The sequence below is a fragment of the Pithys albifrons genome, chromosome 3 (genome assembly GCF_047495875.1).
Source record: "Pithys albifrons albifrons isolate INPA30051 chromosome 3, PitAlb_v1, whole genome shotgun sequence".
In the NCBI taxonomy this organism is placed as follows: Eukaryota; Metazoa; Chordata; class Aves; order Passeriformes; family Thamnophilidae; genus Pithys; species Pithys albifrons.
The window spans coordinates 78,972,472-78,991,678 of record NC_092460.1 but is presented as its reverse complement, the minus strand read 5'-3'; positions in this window follow the sequence as shown (position 1 = coordinate 78,991,678).

Here is a 19,207-nt window from a genome sequence, read left to right as displayed (position 1 = left end):
GCTTTCAGATGTCTAGTTGTTGGAGTAAGATTCATGGCCCTGAGGTAAGGTCTACACCTCTTAGAGGTTAGGGATGGGTGGATATTCCCTCATTCTCAAGATTAATATCCTCTCTGCGGGACTGACTGGTGCCCATGTACAGTCAACAATGCAGTCCTTCCATGTACTTAGGATCATGTGTGTTTCTGTTTGCCCTCCTCCTTCTTCCCTGGTGGAGATGAGGAGATACTTTTCATCCTGCTGTAGTGCTTGGCAGAACAGGATTTGGTTGCTTTTCAGGCAGCTGGGAGAGAACACGGGCGGGCTGATGTAGCCAGAAATCAGGAGGATGGAGAGAAAGGAAGGCTGTTTGTACAGAGCAGTTTGGGGACTGATTGTGCTGTATATGGGGAAGGTGGGCTATGCTGCACAAGAGTGGGAAAATGAGATATCATCAGTGAGATGACAGAAATGTGCAGAGAAAAAAGGGAAGATGTGATACTGATACTTGAATGGAAAAGGAGGAATAAAGGGACCATTCTTCGACTTGGAGAGGAGAGGCATAAAGTTGTCTACTTATGAAATAAATTTACCATTTATAGCAGAGGTGAACAAAGCTGTAACAGGTTCTAAAAACAGATCTGGCACCCATGGCTGCCAAGGTTTAATTGTTTTGGTTTAAATCATCCCTTAAGGTACAAGCAATTAGGTAACTTCTGAAAACAGCTGAAGAAGGAAATGGCCACTTTTTGTATACTAGCTGAAGGTCTCACATGGGCAAGGGACATTCAAGTCCTCTTCCCACTTCTTTTGCAAAGTTCACTGCCTTTTTTTCCACTGCCAGAGTTTGCCTGAAAGGCTTGGGACTCATTAAGTTGTATAAGTCGTTTTGTGTTTCTGCTCCAGTGTTTTGTTGCTCTACAGGTTGCTATCTGCTCAGGAAAGATACCAATGCTACTCTGCTCACATGGAGGTTTTCAGTCATAAGTACTCTACAGAAAGCTCTGTAACAAGTCTTTCAGACAAACAGAGCCTATGCAGCACTTAGTGTAGTTTGTGGCAGCTTCACGCTCTATTTATATAAGGACTTTGTGAAAAGTAAGATTATTATCAAGGTTCTATACCTATATCTGGTATAATTACATATGAAAGTAGAAATACTCTTGTTGAAACATTGCATATTTAGCTAAATTATTATTAATAGGAGATAGAGAGGCTTAGTAAGTAGGAATAGCACACATGAGTGGCTACATTAATGAAGTGTTAGCATAAATGGAATACTTTGAACTTTCATCATTTGGAACAAATAAGCTTGTTCATCTCCTGAGTGATTTGTGAATATACCAAAAATACCTTTCAATGTTTGATGTGCAAGATAGCTACTTTCAAAGGGGAGGGACGAGAGAAGTGTGGAGAAGTGTGTGTGTGTGTGTGTGTGTCTGTGTGTGTAGTACAGCAAGTTCCCACACAATTTTTTTTCAACTTTTTAATCTTAAATTAGCATTCAGTCTCCAGCAAGAGTCAAGAGCATGGAAAAAAATTGAAATACTGTGACAGAATTGCACATTTCTTTCCCTATGACCAACATCACCAGAGTGGTGTGAGTTGCTTTTGCACTTCAGTTCACCCTGAGTGGTGCTGAGCTGGGCAGTCAACCTTGCAAAGGCCTCCCTTATCTGCTAACTATCCAAATGTCAGAAGTAGCCTTAAAATACTTGCTGTGTGTAACAGCCTGACAAATTCCGTAACTAGAATAGGTAGAACTCTGAAAAACAGGTCCCTTTTCCACAATTTTAGAGTACATGCTGAAGGCTTCCAATTAAACCAAAGATTGGGATAAAACCTGTGGTTTGCTCCGTCAACTGCTCAAATGAACTGAAAATGCACAATTTACCCTGTGCAGATATCAGAGCCCATGTCGGAAAACAGGATCACACCTCCATTTTTTATTGAGATGAAAGTAGGACTGACCACTGATTTATGATACTGGCAAGAATGTTTGTCATAAAATTAATGATTTTTTGTAACTCAAATCTTGAGGGGCTGTATTAAGTCTAATTGTTACAGACAACAAATGTGCAGGATCTATAAAATTGAGAGTTTTCATCTCACAGCTGCTTCATCTTCCCCACCTTTCTGGGCTATACATGACGGTTGTACTTCAGCTGGCTGTGAGGCACTGCAGTACCATAAACCATGATGCCCTAAAATGCCACGCTCCTTATACTATTGACTGTGTCTGTCCTACCTTAGGACTTGCTATAATTTTTTCTGGGAGGCACACAGATCACTCTTTCTCAGGACAGATGGATTTTCTGAACGGTACTGTGTAAAATTAAAAGGGCTTAAATGCCATTGTTCCTATACATCTCTTCCCCAGAGGCTAGATGACTGTTGTAAAACACAGCAATACTTCTGGCATGGGCTGTAGCTTCATAATGCTTTCTTCTATGTCAAGCCTGGGATAAGAAGGCCTCTGAAAATATAGATGGCCTTTCTTTTCCTAATATTTCCTACACTATCCACATAACCCCTATATAACCACTTCCTTGTGAGAAATATTCTCACAAGGTTCAGGTAGGACAATTACAAGGGCTGGATCCATGCAGATAAGACAGTCCTTGTCCAGTCCCAGGACATCTTTGTGAAAAGCACTGTGGATTTTAGTTATGGCATTGATGCTGCTGTAGCATTACATCTTCCCACTCCAAATCTGTCATCATTTCCATTCAAGTAAGGATACTGAGTCTTTACAGAACAAGGTGCATCATTCTTGTTTATAGGGACAATCCAGGCTCTGATTGTATTTATAGATCTTTTATGCAATGCAATGAGGTATAAATCCTGGCCTGTGGTAAAGTCAGTGGTACAGCTCCCTTGTTTTCCAAGAGTTCATGGTTTAATCTAATCCCCTGTACTTTGCAAAATGTATTTGTGTTGAATTTCTTTAGCACGTAGAGAATCCTGCTGAGCTTTGAAATTGTTAGTAGAATAGGCACTGCCCTTACGCTTTTAAAAGATGTCACTTCCTTCTGCTTTTGGAGAGTCCAAGTGGGAAACAAATGTTTTTGAAAGCCAGATTGTAGAGGCATAGAAATAATACATAATGAGACATGCTGTTCTTTAACAGCAACAAGAGAGAAAGATTAGGAAAAACACTGGTGGAATGGTTAAAACATGTAGCATCAGACATAACCTAGTTCATCCCCACCATGAAATTTGCATGGTTCTTTTCTTCAGTATCTCCAATACCACAATAAGCAATTCTATCAAGGGTGGGGGTTTTTTGGTTTGGTTTTTTTTTCTTGTTGTTTTTGCTTTTGTTTCTGTTTGTTTTGTTGTTGCTTGTATGTTTTTGTTTGTTTGGGGTTTTTGTTTGTTTTTTGGGGGTTTTGTTTGTTTGTTTATGTCTAAAGCCATGCCCGTATTATTGTGTCTTTACCTTAATTGAATTCTATCTAAAAACAACTGAAACTGTATGCTGATCTTCCAAAACATTTATGAAAATCCTCAAAGGACAAAACAGTCTTGAATTGAGTTCATGTATTAAAATATAGGATCACTAAAAGAGATGAGATCTCTGAAAGTTTACCCTGAAATGTTTGACTACCTCAGTAAACATTCGGCCTCTGGTGCATAATTTGTCTGGCATCCATAATAGCCTCAAGAATATACAGAAAAGACCTCTTGAATCAGCACGTTCACTTTCACTGCCTGAGCAGCTTTTAAAACCAAATCTGCATCATTTAATTCTAAAATCTTCATAAATTCAGGAATTAACTAATTTTTAGTGAGTAAAGGAAAGCCCTCTGTATTTTATTTTTATGTCAAGGAACAGTTTTTTGTCCTAGTGCAAACTTACTAAAGGCAGTTTGTTGTTGGTAATGCTTGTGTTGTTTCTCTATTCATGAAAGGAAATATTTCGGAGTACCTGTTGAATCTGTCTACATTTCAGAAACTGATTCCAAATTGTATAAGTTTTATAAAGATTGGCTCAGCTTTTTAGGAATAAAACACGGCAGACAGCAATTCTTTTTTTTAAATCTTAGACTAGGAGGTATATTTTCTAAATTGAACAGGATTTCACCCCTCCGTACAAATACATAGAGAAAAAACCTCATGCTTATTTGATTTTCTTTTAGCTAGGTATTCTGCATAGAATTAGTGAGAGTCTTCAGCTGAAAGGTGACAAATGTGTATTTTTTAAGGCCACTATCCCACAAAGGCCGAACTGCGTAACCCTTTCTCATGCAAGTGAGAAGTTGAAGTCAATGGGATTTGCCATGTAAGTGCTCAACAACTTCATAATCTTGCCCTAAATGTTTTTGCTTTGATAGATCTCTGTCTTGCTGTCTTCATGTTTCTCTGTCTTTTGAAAATAGGTTACCTCTAAAGCTTTTGCTGGTGATATACCCTGAGAAGAGAAATCCATAGACTTCCTGCCACTTTTTGAAAACCTCTTAAAAGTACATATTAATTACTCTTTGCTCCCAACTTCATTATAAATATAATTTTATGCTGATCTTCAAGCTCCATCTGAGCTTGAAGTACTGAGCACCATAATATCAAGATATCTGCAGCATCCATCAGCATAACTGACACAGATTAGACAATTGTGCTTTTTTAACAACAAGGTTCCTATCTTTGAAGACAATCTCAGTGCAGTGCAAAGCCAAATAAAATGCAAATAATGCAATGTAGTCTATTAAAACACTGGGGGAATAAAAGAGTCCTTCAACATATTTTTCCTTTTTTTGTTGGTTTGCTTTTTTTTTCTTTTTTAAGGACTATCTCTTAGTTCTCCTTAAAAAGAAGGATAAAAATTTTAGTGGCCATGGAGGGTCCTTGAGAGAAGACAGGATCGTTCTGGCCCTGGAACTAATGTTTCTCCTGCAGTGATACTTAATCCATGGGTTCCTGTGACAATAACAACTGCAAAAATGAAACTGAATAAACCCCACACATTTAGATATCAGGACACTTCCTCACTACATGAGAGTCTTTTCTCTGGGCATGGGAAACCAAGCCCAACTTCTATTTGCTGAAAAGCAGCTCAGTCTAACTCATTGGACTAAGACAGTGAAAAAGGAAAGCAATTGTGCTGATACAGCCTGCTGCTAATACATATGCATCCCTCCTTACCACGCAGCTCGTGGGTTCATGTTCAGCTCGCAGAGCTCTACCTGTGCAATGCCTAAAATGGATGTGTTTTATAAACCAAATCATCAGTGAAAAGGCAATCTTTAATTTTACAAGCTACAAATGAAATGTGTCTGTATTTTGTGCTCTGAACCGAATGCTTAATGCAGGGACCGAATGGCATTCATGATACCAGGAAGAGATTTTTCACCTCAATGAGATTCAAACTAACCTGCAAATGAACTACACATTTTTCACCTTTCTGTTTCTCCTCTTTCTTTGTGGCGCATATGAACCAGTAAAACAGCCATTGTTGACCTTGGACTGGCGTCGGTGTAGTACTGTCACTGTCAGTGCTCTACCACTCTCTTAATTCTATGGAGCAGCAGAAGGGACTACCACTGCAGAGAAGAGCATCTCCAGACATGGTAATCTGTATTCGCTTCACTGATGGTCTGTTCTTGTTCCCTCCCTTCACTGAAAAGAAAAGGTACAGTTAACACCCATATCTCCAGCCATGGTAATCTCAGCCCTCCCGAAGGATGTATGGTGAAGCCCTGGGGACAGAGAGCCTGTACAGCAAATATTTGAGCATATTGGATTGCTCTGACAGTGGTTCAAGCAAGAGGTATGTAGGGATGCAGCTGATGCTCAGCAGAGTTTCCAAGCTAATGCCATTCCTGCGTTACACATGTGCTGCAGGCTGTAGTTCCTGGGCACTGAGGTAACAGTGGCTAAGCTGTGCTGCTTCCAAACCAATTTACTGTCCATCTCTCTCCCAGTTGGTGTGTGGTGTTGCATATTTACAAACAGTGATATATTAGCTGCAACTGAAACATACATTTATTGGTCTGAGTTGAAGATATGGATGAAAACTCCTTATGGAGAAACAATACTGTTGGCCATGATGAATTTTTTCTTCTAAAACAAACATTTCTACATTTCTGCCAGTTCACGCACAGAACACTAAATCATGCTGATTTTGTCTCAAATTAAACAAGAAATTACCTCTATTAACTCTGTAACAGGTGGTTTTGGTATATCTGTAACTGCAATTTTAAAGTTCCCTAGCTTCACTAGATTAATCAAAGTTTAGCCTGACTGCTCATCCTGATAGGGCAAGACATCCACAGCTGAAACCCCACCTGCTCAGCAGAGCATACTGCCATTCTGTCTTCCATCCTATAGCCCAAGAAATCCAACCACCCCTTCCCCCTTGGAAGCTGGTTAATTACTTCAATAACATTAACTTGCACTGAAGTACCTTCAGGACACTGCGATTGAAATCAGTGGATTTACTCCACGTAAACACCATCTGAGCTTACTGCATAGTTGTATTTAAAGAGGATCACATGCAGAAAAGCCAGAGTAAATAGCAATGTTATTCTCAAGAACCCTGTAGTTGATATGAAAATAATGACCCTAGGAAAGAAATAGCATAAATCTAAGGGGCTGCAAACAAGTAATATTTCAGAAGTTAGAGAAGAAAATAATTATCTAGTTACTATTTGTTGTCTCAGGATGCAGAGTGCAGGATAGCACTCTCTAAAACATTTTACTGAAGCAGTAGAGGACAGTCAGTAGCAAGGCACTTGCCTTCATTGTGGGATGCCACATCCACAGAGTCCAGTCTGCATTTTAGACCTAATTCTTCTGCTTCTGTTAGAAAGATGCACCCACTAAGCTACTCTCCTGGGCCAGAGCTGAGACAGGACCACTTAGCTTCAGAGGCAAAACTGAAGGTTTCTTTTTCAAGGATGAAGTGCTAGACTGCTTCTCCTCAGGAAACAGCACAGTAAACGGGCTTGCTGCTCCTACAGGGAAGGACAATTGAGGATGGGAGATGTCAATGGCTACTTCTTTTTTCCCTCACTACTAGGCCAGCTGCTTCCCTGGTCCAGTATAACCTGGCTACTTTCTGAGAAGCAAGAGCAAACTTGGTTTCTTAGAGACAGAAAAGGGAAGCAGCAGACCTCTGTTAGTGTGCTACCCTTTGTAATTATCTGTTGCAGAAAACTGTTTCCATGTCCTTTTTCTGAGCTGATGCTGAGGTGAAAGGTTCTCTGTTTTGACCAGAAACTCCATTTTGGAACTTGGAAATCTTTTCAAAGTGTGTCCATAACAAGATAAAGTATTATTAGACTGACAGCCTTTGGTGAAAAAAAAAAAAGGCAGGAAAAACTCCTATGCAGCACAGATGCTTATAAGAAAACAAAAAAAACCAACAACAAAAAAGTGCTTTTCTACTCTATGTGCTTTTGTGAAGGCTTGATTAATATGTGTCAAGACATTTGAAGGTCTGAAACAGGACAATGTGCATGTCCTGAGAATTGAATAGTATCTCTAATTATTGTATATTTGACTCCTCACAGGTTTAAGATCTAGAGGAACTTTCTCAGTAGATGTCAGATTCAAAAGTAGAGCCCAATCATGAAATATTTTTATTAGAAGACTACAAAAATAAAGCTTGCCTCATCAATTCACCAGCTATAGATCATCAGTTATATTTCATTGGTCATATTGTTTCTCAACTGCCTCTAATAAAATGCTGCATATGTTTGATTTGTGTTTGTAGAAATAAGAGTAATTGCAAAAACCTCTGTGTGAGTCATTACAGAAGTAGTAAAGGTCCAAGGGAATACCCCCAGAATGTGAACTTTCATGGCATACTGTATTTATTTATTAATTTAGCAAGTTAATGTTTGCATAAAGCTCAGGTAGAGCTATTCCTATGAATAATGTTGCACAATAACATCAGAATGTACTAATCCTACAGAACATCAAAAGCAATGCTGGCTACTATTCAACACTGGGTTCAGTGCCATGACAACAGATGGAATTCATGGCTGAGGATTTAAAAAACCAGACTTCCATCCCCCATCACTCTTCGTAAGAATCCCTAAAGAGAAAATTATGCAAACTAGTCTAAAATGAATGTAGAACAGGAATGCCTGTGAAAGTGTACTATCTGCATTTACACAAAAAACGTTTATTTGTGAAACAGAATGTAAGTGGTAAAAGTAGATATGAAAATGTTATTTAAATTCTTGTGAAGGGCAAAGAGAAGGAGGAGCATGAATGGGCTGGATTTCTCTTCCTCAGGGTTCACAGGAAGCAGACTCAAATTCATAATATTATGCTCACAGGCAGATGTCATGAGAATGATTTTTTATGTTGTTAAAATGAATATTCCTGTGTTTTGTGAAGACATCATTCTGAGACATTTGAATTGAAATACGTGTGTTTTGCAGTAAAATTTTGTTTGGCATTATTGTGGTATCTGTAAATTGCATATTTTAGACATTACTGTCCAGTAGCTAAGAAAACTATAAATTAAACCCTTAAAGTTAAAATTACTAATTGGTTTACATCTTCTATTAACAAGACAACTGTTGAGATAATGGAAATTGCCAATGTAAAGGAAAAGAGATCTTGGACTAATTTTTGTTCCTGGTGGGTGTTTTTTTCTTTGTTTTGTTTTGTTGTTTAAGGGTTTTATTTGTTTGGTTGGGGGTTTTTTTGGTGATTTGTTTTTGGTTTTGTTTTTTTTTTATTTTTTGGTCTAGTCAACATCCCACAGAGTTAAGGTGATGAGTCAGATGTGTCCACTCTGCAACTACTAAAGACCACTGTTCCTTCAAAAGACCAGGAAGTCATGCTTACCAAGTTTTGAAGAGAAAATAACCATACTTCCCAATGCTCAAAAAGGTCAAGTAACAATAGGTTCAGCATTGCAGGTAGAAAGGAGAATTCTGGGAACTGAGATGAAAGTAATAGAAGAAACTGAAGTCTTAAGGCTAGATGCAGCAATACAGTGGTCAAAAGATATCCATTTGCTAAGACATTTGCACGATCAGGTACTACATGTGGAGTGGAATATAAAATAGAAATAGCAACTCTTTAAAGATACTCTCTGGTTACCTATTGCTATGTCTTGAAGAAGCATAGTCTTCCATAAATAGGTTTTCAGAATTGTCTTCACATTTTCCTCAGCTGTAAAAATGTGCTGTCCATCAGAACCATCTGCAGTACAGAACAGAAGCATGAGCGATTTTTTTCTGCAAGATGGTAGTTAGAACTAACCATATGGTTCTGCATTCATTTTATTTTGGAATGATTGTTTAGTACCCTGGTGATTGGGTGCTGCAAGGAAAAAAAAGGGAAAGTTCTGATGTTTCCTCACCTAGCTATAAGGTCTGTAGCAAACTTGCAGTGGTTTGCAATTGCAAGAATACCTAAGGGGCAAAAAGGCTGACTGAATACCTTATGCCTGTATCCTTGATCTTTGAAGAAGTTTGACTCAGGATCTTCTTGTTTTGTGGCTTTGGCTACATGTCACTGAAAATTTTCTTTTCTTTTTTTTTTTCCTTTTTTTTCCTTTTCTTTTCTTTTCTTTTCTTTTCTTTTCTTTTCTTTTCTTTTCTTTTCTTTTCTTTTCTTTTCTTTTCTTTTCTTTTCTTTTCTTTTCTTTTCTTTTCTTCTTCTTTTCTTTTCTTTTCTTTTCTTTTCTTTTCTTTTCTTTTCTTTTCTTTTCTTTTCTTTTCTTTTCTTTTCTTTTCTTTTCTTTTCTTTTCTTTTCTTTTCTTTTCTTTTCTTTTCTTTCTTTTTTCTTTTCTCTTTTCTTTTTTTTCTTTTATCTTTTTTTTTTTACATATGATAAGAAGGAAGAGACAGCCTATGATAATTGCTGGAAAACTGTTTATTTTAATTTTTGTTTGTTCTCTAATTTATTTGCAGTAGTTAGGACCCTGAAATAAAGCTGTAAATTTTTTTTATGAAATTCTTGGGGTTTTTTTTTGTCTCATTCTTTGATCTGACCTATGGCAAGAAAAAAGCACAGATGTGAAAGACTTCTCTGTACAAGTAGTGTGACCAGATGCTTAGCTGTGCATAGTTGCAGATTTTAGATTAGAAGGGCATTTTGAAAATGTGGTCAAGACTATAAACTGTGTGTCAGCCTTGTTTTGGATTCCCCATTCATATAATACAAAAGCATTTATTTGGCCTTTAGTAAGACTATTCCTTTACCTGATGTTTTATATAAAATTTAATGTATGACTAAATCAACCTTATTAAAACTGACCCTCAGCCAAGTGGAGTTAGAAATTAACCATGATAGAGTAGGAGTCAGAGTTGCATCTTTTTAAGGCTAAGGAGGAATTTAATGTGCTCATTACAAAAGAAATTCACTAACAAAGTAAACATTCTCATAAAATAGAAAAATTCCTAATTTTGTAATACTCAAAGGGGCATTCGATTTAGGAAGGGTCAGTGAGTTTCAGAGGTCCCTTTACTCCTTTCTGGAGCAAATACATTCTTTGGAAACCTACCTTTTGAGGAGAGGGTGGAAGGCAGCAAGACCTATTGAGACAACAATGAGATCAAAAAAGAAGGAGTGATTATTCAAATCCCTCAGGGAAAGAAAAGCCTGAAGTAAGAAGAACTGAACCCAAAAAGGACCAGGCAGGGCGGGGAGTGGGCAAAGGGGAATGAGAAGCAGAAACTGAATGCAGAGGGCAAGGCCTGAATGGGAAGCAGTGAAAGAATTAGGAGCTGAAAGGGGAAGGAGGAGGGGAAAGTGGGGCTGAGGAAGAGAAGAAAGCAGTGAGAGGCACATCATGGTAAATGAAGTAGAGATGGAAATTTAATTCTTCTCAGCCTGCAGCAGCTCTTTTGAATACTTCATACGATGGGTCTACTTTGCTAAAAGCACAGCTTAATCATATTGCTTGTCCTGAACTCAGATTTATCAAATTCCCCATTTTTATGTCTGTTGTCACAGTGGACTACACTGGTGAGTGGCAGGTGCTGTAAAGTTTCAGAAGGCCATGAGACAGCACATCCAGTCTTCTGCTTAGTTGCTTAGATACACTAATGAATTGTGTTAGGAATTTCTCACCTCACATTTGCACTCCCTTATGCTTCAAGTATTGCATTTCAGATAATAACATGCAGATATACAAAAATAAATTCTTTTTATGAAGAGAACTACTTACAGCACAGCTGCAACCACAGCAAGTTTTAGATTGGATAGCTTTCCTCATAATTGTTCTAAAATCTTCCTTCTCAATGTCTTTTTTAACATCCTGATTAATTTATTTCAAACTCTTAAAAACTTTTGTTGCACTTCTTAGCTAAAGAAAAGCTAAATTTATCCTGTCTCTTCTGGTTTTGAGCATAATAGTCCAGCTGCAAGTACAGTTTCCCTTTTAATATTGGCATGCAAAAAGATAGGAGTCAGTGTCATTGCAAAGCATGGGCTGTAACTTTGAGAGAGTCAGCACACAGAAGTCTCATGGAGACTTAGTTCCTTTCGCATCATTTAGCCTATTGCATAATTTGGTTCAGGTTGAGTCTCTTTTTGGCTGGCTATTAGGCTTTCTTAAAGATCTGGGAGAGCAGGACCTTCATGGGTCCTAGACATAAATTGAGTCTAATTTGTGTTGAGAAAGAAAAGAAAGTAAAGTGAATGCCAAAGAGGATGAGGAAAAGAACAAGGAAGAAGGTGAGGATGAGGATGGGAACAGGGAAGAGGAAAAGAGAGAAAAAGAGAAGAAGAGAGAAAGAGAGGAAGAGTTAGTTAATTGTTCCAAGAAATTTTGGCTACAAAAAAGTTACAGGAAAGATGATGGAACATTTAGCAGTAAATAAACTGTTTTACAAATATTTAAATGTTTATGTTTTATTCAATCCCATGAATTTAAGAAAATTAATTGAAGAAATTAAGAAAATCACAAATCCTGTTGTGTTCTTATTTTTTTGTTTGTGAAGAACCACTAATGCTGTAATACTACACATTAACTACTTAGACATAAGTGTTGAATACATTGAGTTATATAACTGTGGAAATAATGAGATAAAGTGAAACGTCTGTTTAAATACAGTCTCTGGAAGAATAAAATAATTTGAGTGCTGTGTTACAATCTCTGATAGGCTGGAAGTTAATAAAAAGTGGTTATTATAAAAAAGGAATAACTAATTTACTATAGGAAGAGCTGGAGAAATAAAATGTCCCACTGAGAAAGTAACTCACAAAGTTGACTTAACAGAATTTAATTTTAAATTAGAACAAAATATATTTTGCCATAAGCAAGAATACATTCTCAAGTGTCCTGTAAGTTTGATTTGGTTTTTTTTTCCTCCAAATTTATTTAAACTGCTAAAAGTTCTGCTGTACATTCAAATTCTGGGAAGAAATACTGAGAAGCTTGTGCCAGGTTTCTATCTGTTTAGAGTCCAGAAAAGAATAGTGGATGGCTACACCAGCAATTCTTCTGATGTCAGTTATAGCAAAGTGCATTGCAAGGGAAAGTCTGATTCAAAACACATCAAAGATTAGCATCTGCAGGCTTTCTCCTTCATGTTAAAGGAAGTGACTTATTTATTAATAACATTTCCAAAGAAATTAATGACTTTCTATTCATCCCCCTTCTCTCCCCATACAAATGCTGTACTCAGTTTTCCTCTGTTTCTGTGTGGTCATGAACCCAGAAACACAGAAGCCTGACAGGGAGTCTAAACTGAGTAATACCCACACTTTCTTAATAGCTTACTTTGACATATGCTTAGATGAAGCTGTTGCTCTAAGCAGAAACGAAAAAGGATATTATCCAGGCATTTCAATGCATTTTTTTCCTTTTTTTTCCTTCCCCAGTAGTGAGTCTTTATTTTTTATTTCCTATTGATTGTAGACATTAATAGATGAGTAACTAATACTTGCCTCCAAAGAAAAAATTTCCCGAGTACAATTCCTCATGATAAAATCCTTGCATTCTGAAGACTTCCTGACATTGCGTATACCAGGCATATGACTGCTGAGTGGACACTCTGCAGTGGCAGCAGCCACCCTTGAGTGCATGTATTGACTGGATCTCACAAATCCCTGGAGGCTTGATGAGTCCTGCACAATGAGGTCCTTCTGCTTCTTCTGGCTAAAAGATGTATGCAAAATACTTGAATAGTCTGCTTGGTTGACTTAACATTCAGGCTCTTTTCTGAGCTAGAGAGCAGTTTAAATGATCCAACTTAGACACATTTGGTAAAGATGTCGTGACTCAGAGACTCCACATCCCATCATGCCACTATATTTAGCATGTGACCAAACGCTGTCTGAGTGGCAGTAGTTGCCTACATAAACACTGTAGAATAAGCTTGAGTTTGATTAGGCCACAGTGAAAAAGATGCAATCTAAGTTGAAACACCTGATGCTTGCCCCAGGATCAGAGCACATATGCTCACTAATACAACTCCTTGACTGAGGAGTGAAGACCTGCACAGATGATGCAACCTCTGTGTACATCCAAACCCTTGGAGTGATATTGTGTGTCAGCCCATTCTTGGCTCTTGGAAGGAGTCCTTTGTGACTTCAGAGGATGCAAACTTGATATCCTACTCAGGCCACTGAGGAGTAGGTGTGGGACTCTAAAGATATGGTTCCTGTTCAACCTGCCCTTCCTTTTGCTACCATAGCAAAGAAGGAGAATGTCATAGTCTACAGTAGACCTGGGCTTAAAGCAACACACACAAAGCAGGAATCTCACTCTCCAACTGAGCCAGACAAAGTTGCATATAACTTGCTGAAACATTCTAATATTGTGCTACAATTTTTGTGATTTGATTGCATAGAACTACCTGCTTACTATCGCTTGATTCTAAAATCTTTCGTAAATCCAGTTTTACCACTTGAAAGAATACACGTAAGTGCCAGTATTCAGAAAGAAGTGCTTAAGCTCTGTGTGGAGTTGTTAAGAGACTTGACTAAAACCATATGGTTAAGAACTGAAAAGTAAGAAAATATTTATCTAAACAGTGAAAATTTGAAAACCTAAAAGAAAGACATCTGAAGACAATCAAGATTCTGGACAGAAAAAGAATGAAGCAAGATTTAGACAGTCATGCAGACAGAAAGGGTGTATGAGAAAGAAGAGCCATTTTCATCCCCATTATATAAGGTAGACAGCTAGATGTGACAAAATATAAGCGTTTTTTATTTGAATAATCACTCCTGGTAGGCTAACCATGTAAATAAGGTATGTAGCAAGAAATAGTCTGTCTTTCCTGTGTGACTTTCATAAACCCCATATTCAGCAAGTCTTGCTTTCTAGCAAACAACGGGACATTCAGCTTCTATGTGAGGGGAGAGGGCATTCCAGTGAAAAGAGAGGGCACAGAATGGGAAAGAGAAGCAACACTGGCACAAAAGAGTCAAAGAATGCCAATTCAGAAGGCGGGTATGAAAGTAAAATCTGCTTCCATGCCTGCTACAGCATATATTACACAACTGGCACTTACTTGGCAAATCATCCATAAAGGCACTGAACTTGGCAGCTTCACAGGGATAACCCCTATGTGAGGAAGGACTGTTCTTCAACAATATCTCTAAAATGTTTGGCACCAAAGTACTTTTTTTAAGAAAGCAAGTATTTCTTCCACTTCGTATTTCAGTTGAAAACCGGCATTTTGGCTGCAAAGGAGACATCCTGTCCGTGACTTTTGGTATATTCTTCATATGGTGTTCCAGATTATTTGATATTGTGTACAAATGCCATTGCACAACCATTGCATTTTGTGGATGTTCCCATGTTAGAGAGCAATGAGTGTATTCAAAGCTTTGCTCAAGTTAAATGATCTCCTTGTTAATTACTTGAGAAATTATGACAGAGTGCTTGAGGCTGCAATGCCCTGGTAGAAAGTCTAGAGATGGAAAAATTAAAACCACTTAAAATACTGGTGAAATTAAAATGTATTTTTTTCCACTGACATTCTATCTTACACACAGTAGTGAAGGAAAGATTCGGGATGTTAGTAACAGGAGTAGTCTTTTTTTTTTAAATTAAGTGAATCTATTCACTTCAATGGTTTGCAGCAGGTTATATACTTATATTTCATGCTCAGGTCATGTAGAAATTCAGTGCCCAATTCTACAAACATGAGAGTTAATGCTCTTAATTTGTGTGAGAAAACTTAGGAAAATTAGGAATGTTCAAGGCATCACAGGATATACCTTTTGGATGGTTGCTTTAAAGAGGGATGGGATCACATGAATCCTAGAATGAGTTTGGGTAAGTGTTTCTGAGAATATTTCAAAGATGCAAAATCAGTCTTCTGGATAAGAACCTAAGATTCTCAAAGAAAGTTTAGGTTAATTTTGAACATGGTTGGAATTATGAGTGCTAGAAAGAAACAAATGTGTTAGTCTGATTTGCAAAGAAACATGGAAGTGAACAGAGGCAAAGATAGTCATTACAATGCAGATGAAATTAATTGCTACAGACTTGATAATGATTTGCATTTGATCTTTAAGGAATAACCAAAACTTTTCAGTGAAGTTGAATAGTAGGATATCTTCTTGCTATGCATGACAAATTCAGAGTCTTTGAATCAGGACAATGAAAGTCACATATAAATACACAGGCATTGTAAGAAATTTGCTCTCTACTAAGTACCTCCCACAGAAAGCCTGTTTAGGTAGAACACGGACATTACTTTTAAATAATGTAGGTGTAAATGCTCTTATGAGTTTTAGAAGATATAATAATTCTGAGAATTATTCTTGCTAGGAAAGATTGCACCAGTGAACTAGTAGATCTTTATAGGTAAACATTTTAAGAAGCCTTCTAAATAGTGTTTTTCCCATATGCATCTCCATAATTACTTCCAGATGGCATAAAATGGCATCACATGTAGATCACTCTCTTTTTCTCTTTCATTCTGCTGTCATTTGTTTTGATGAATAGAGGGTCACAGCCAAAATCACACATACATGAAAAATGCCTGAGGCGCAGATGAGGAAACAAGATTCATTTCAGATCTGAACTTGACCATTTGAATGATGGTGGGAAGGGACAGGGACTAGGCCTGATCAGATGGGATCTGCAGCTGACATGCACCACCTTCCTGACCTGTAATGGACAGACATTTGGTCTGCACCTTTACCTTGGCGCTTGCTGTGTCTTCATAATCTGAGGCTGCAATATGCCCTGTGTTGGGTGCTGGCACTCCCAGAGTGCTTATGCCAGCCTTGAATGTTTCTGAACAACTTCACACAACATTAATTCAATTCCATTATCTTTAAAAAGAATATCTCATTTCAGGGGACCATGGATCATGCAGGTGAAAGCATTTTTTTAGAGGATGAGCAACAGCTTAGAGAAAGTGGGCCAAAAGGCCAAAATGAAGGAAATATGAGCTCCGGAGATTTCCAGGTGCACATTTTCTTCATAGTTGTTGCAGAGGTATTTAGCACCTTTTTCTCAATTTATTTGCCTTGAAACTGAGATCAGAGAGAGATACAAGTTCTTTTCATTTAACTGACCAGCACTTCCACTGCCAGATAATGCCATGGAGTTAATAGCAGGGAATTGCAAATTGCCCTTTGCTGCCCAGCATATAATAAATTCTGATTGTATCTCAGACCTAGGGATGTCTGCTCCTGTGTCTTGGACAAAGGTCTTAAAGCAGGTTTTTCACTTCTACCCAAAATAACCACATTCAGCTTTTTGGATTGTAACTGAGATAATTGCTAACAGCCTAACAGTCACAGCAAACAAAATATGATCACATGAAATTTAGCAAAGATTTTTGATGAACAGACATCAGGAAGTAACGGTAGATCTATGAACACAAGTGTTATTTAAGGTTCTTGGACTTCTTTATTTATAGTAATTTCTGTGTCTTATCACTGTGACGTCTGAGTGGCTCACAAAACTGCCATGAGCAAAGCAAAGAATGATCCCAGTTGTGGGAGGAAGATGAAGAGAAGGCTGAGAGAAGTGTCAGCCACACAAAGCATTCACAGAACAGCCAAGATCACAATCCACGCTTCCTCCCCTTTATGAGTTCCCCATCCTTCCTTCCTTTTACTAGACTGTTGGCCAAATAAATATGTGCCTTCTATCCAAAGGTCTTTTGCCTGGTTTTATCATCATGATCGAGCTAATTGGGAGCAGGAGGGTAAATGAGGCATAGCTGATGTATATGGCATAATGCCCAGCTGATGCTACTATTGAGCTGATGCCGGAAAAGTTAGGAAACCATAGCCTGGCACTGAATAATAGGCCTATTACAACTCAAGTGTGGGGCAGAAAGAGATTTTCCTGCAGCTGGCACCTTGTCTACAAGTGGTGTACAAGAGAAAGTAATGAATGACTTGACTCTTTGTGTTTTCCAGGTTCATTTCATCACAGTTCATCAGGCACCCCTGAGTCTGACTCCATGTAGAAAACAATAATCATTTTCCTAAAAAGAAATGAGTGACAGATGAAGAATAAACTGGAGTTATAATCTCCTGTTTCATGGGTTAGGTTGGCAGTTTAATGGACTGTGCTTATTAACTGATTTAAATTCCCATTCACTGATATGAATATCTGTAAGTTAAACTTTGCCTGTGATGAGGATAAAAGCTAACAGCTAACATCATAAAAAAGGTGCACTGGATATAAACTAAACTTTCATTTCAGAATGCTTTTGCTTCATCAAGACAAGGTACATGGCATCTTGCTCAGCATTTTTCCCATTAAAAGCCTGTGTTTGCCCAAAGGGGAGCATCCATTAAGATTACTGCTTCCACATGGAAGCTTTTCCCATATGTACCACATACAAAATGAAATGAGGACATAAATTTTTTCAACACAAATGAAATGTGTTTCTTAAGCAAAAGAGAAAAACAGCTGCCTGGTAAATTTGTGTGAAACTTGCCTTTATCCCCATCTATAGTCTGATTTTCTTCAAATATGCTAATCTGCCGTGAATACCTGACTTTGGAGGGAAAAGGCTGAGCTTCTTGGATGAGACACTTAAATCACCAAAGATTTTTATGACGCTTCAGAGTTATGAGTGGGTACATTACTGCTTGATTGGAGATGGTGGTGATTTACAGGAAGTTTGTGGATAATTAAAGGCTGCAAAGAGTTGTAGCCACTAACAAACAATCATTTACCATTGATTAACATATTATGATGAGGCTAATTAAGCAAGGGAACAATTTGTTCAGTTTCAATGGATTTGCCTTTCCTGGGAATTTTCTTTAAGTTTGGTTGCTCTTATGGCTAAAATACTCCTTTTGTAAGGGCTTGTGTTTTCATTATCACAGTGTTTCCTTCTGTTTTGTTTTTTTTCTGAGTTTTTTGTTTGGTTTTTTGTAATAGGTTTTTATGTACATAGAAGCTATTGCAATGTTTATTTTGATTGAGCAACTCTCTGGTAAGGTGTCGTTCTTTAATGCTGATCTGCATGTATCTCCCTTTCTCCCTTACCACAAGTAGCTGCACCCAACAGGGGCTGAAGAGTGGAGGCTGAGAAGTGACTCATGGCTCCTCTGCTGTACTGTTGGTTGTGTGCCACACCTAAACTACATTCTGATTTCAAAGCTGTATATAGAGAACTTCCAGACTAGGTACAGAACTGGTTTTACAAGGTTATTTTCCTATCATAAGAGCACAGGAGACATCTTAAGAAGAATAGAGGGGCAGGAGTCAGAAAAGTGACACAGACAGGTGAGAGGTTCTTGGGGGTCAAAAGAGTCATAACCAGGAAAATACCTCTTTGACCCTGCTCCACTGCAGTCACTGTAGTGACTAGCAAGAATGATTAACCCATATTCAGAACTCTGGGAAGGATTATAGCTGCATGGGCACTCCTAACATCATAACACTTTTCTATTCCAGGACTTTTTCAGGGGTTCCCTCTCCCTTAGTCCCTTCTAGCAGCTGCTGCTGCTGCTGTGGATTTGCAGCTGCTGTTTTTGTGTGTGCTTAGCTGCCATATGGCACCATAATTCTTGCCTACTCACCACAGCTCTGCCCACTCTCCTAATATCCACAATGTTATTGAATAATACATCACTTTGTACTTTGAAGAGAATGTTATGTGTTTTGGCTGTTAATCATGAATCCAGTGCTTTTATTCCACAGACCTGAAGGCTTAAATACAGTGATGCCAAATTTTTTGTTATCAATCGTCACTCATTTTCTGCAGGAGGTGGGAAATTTTCCTCTCTGCATCCATTCTTACCTCGTCTGCAAAACTCTTGTCTGTGGGCAAAAAGATGTCACCAAATGTGCAATCTTTGAAAAGTACAGTTTTCAATAAA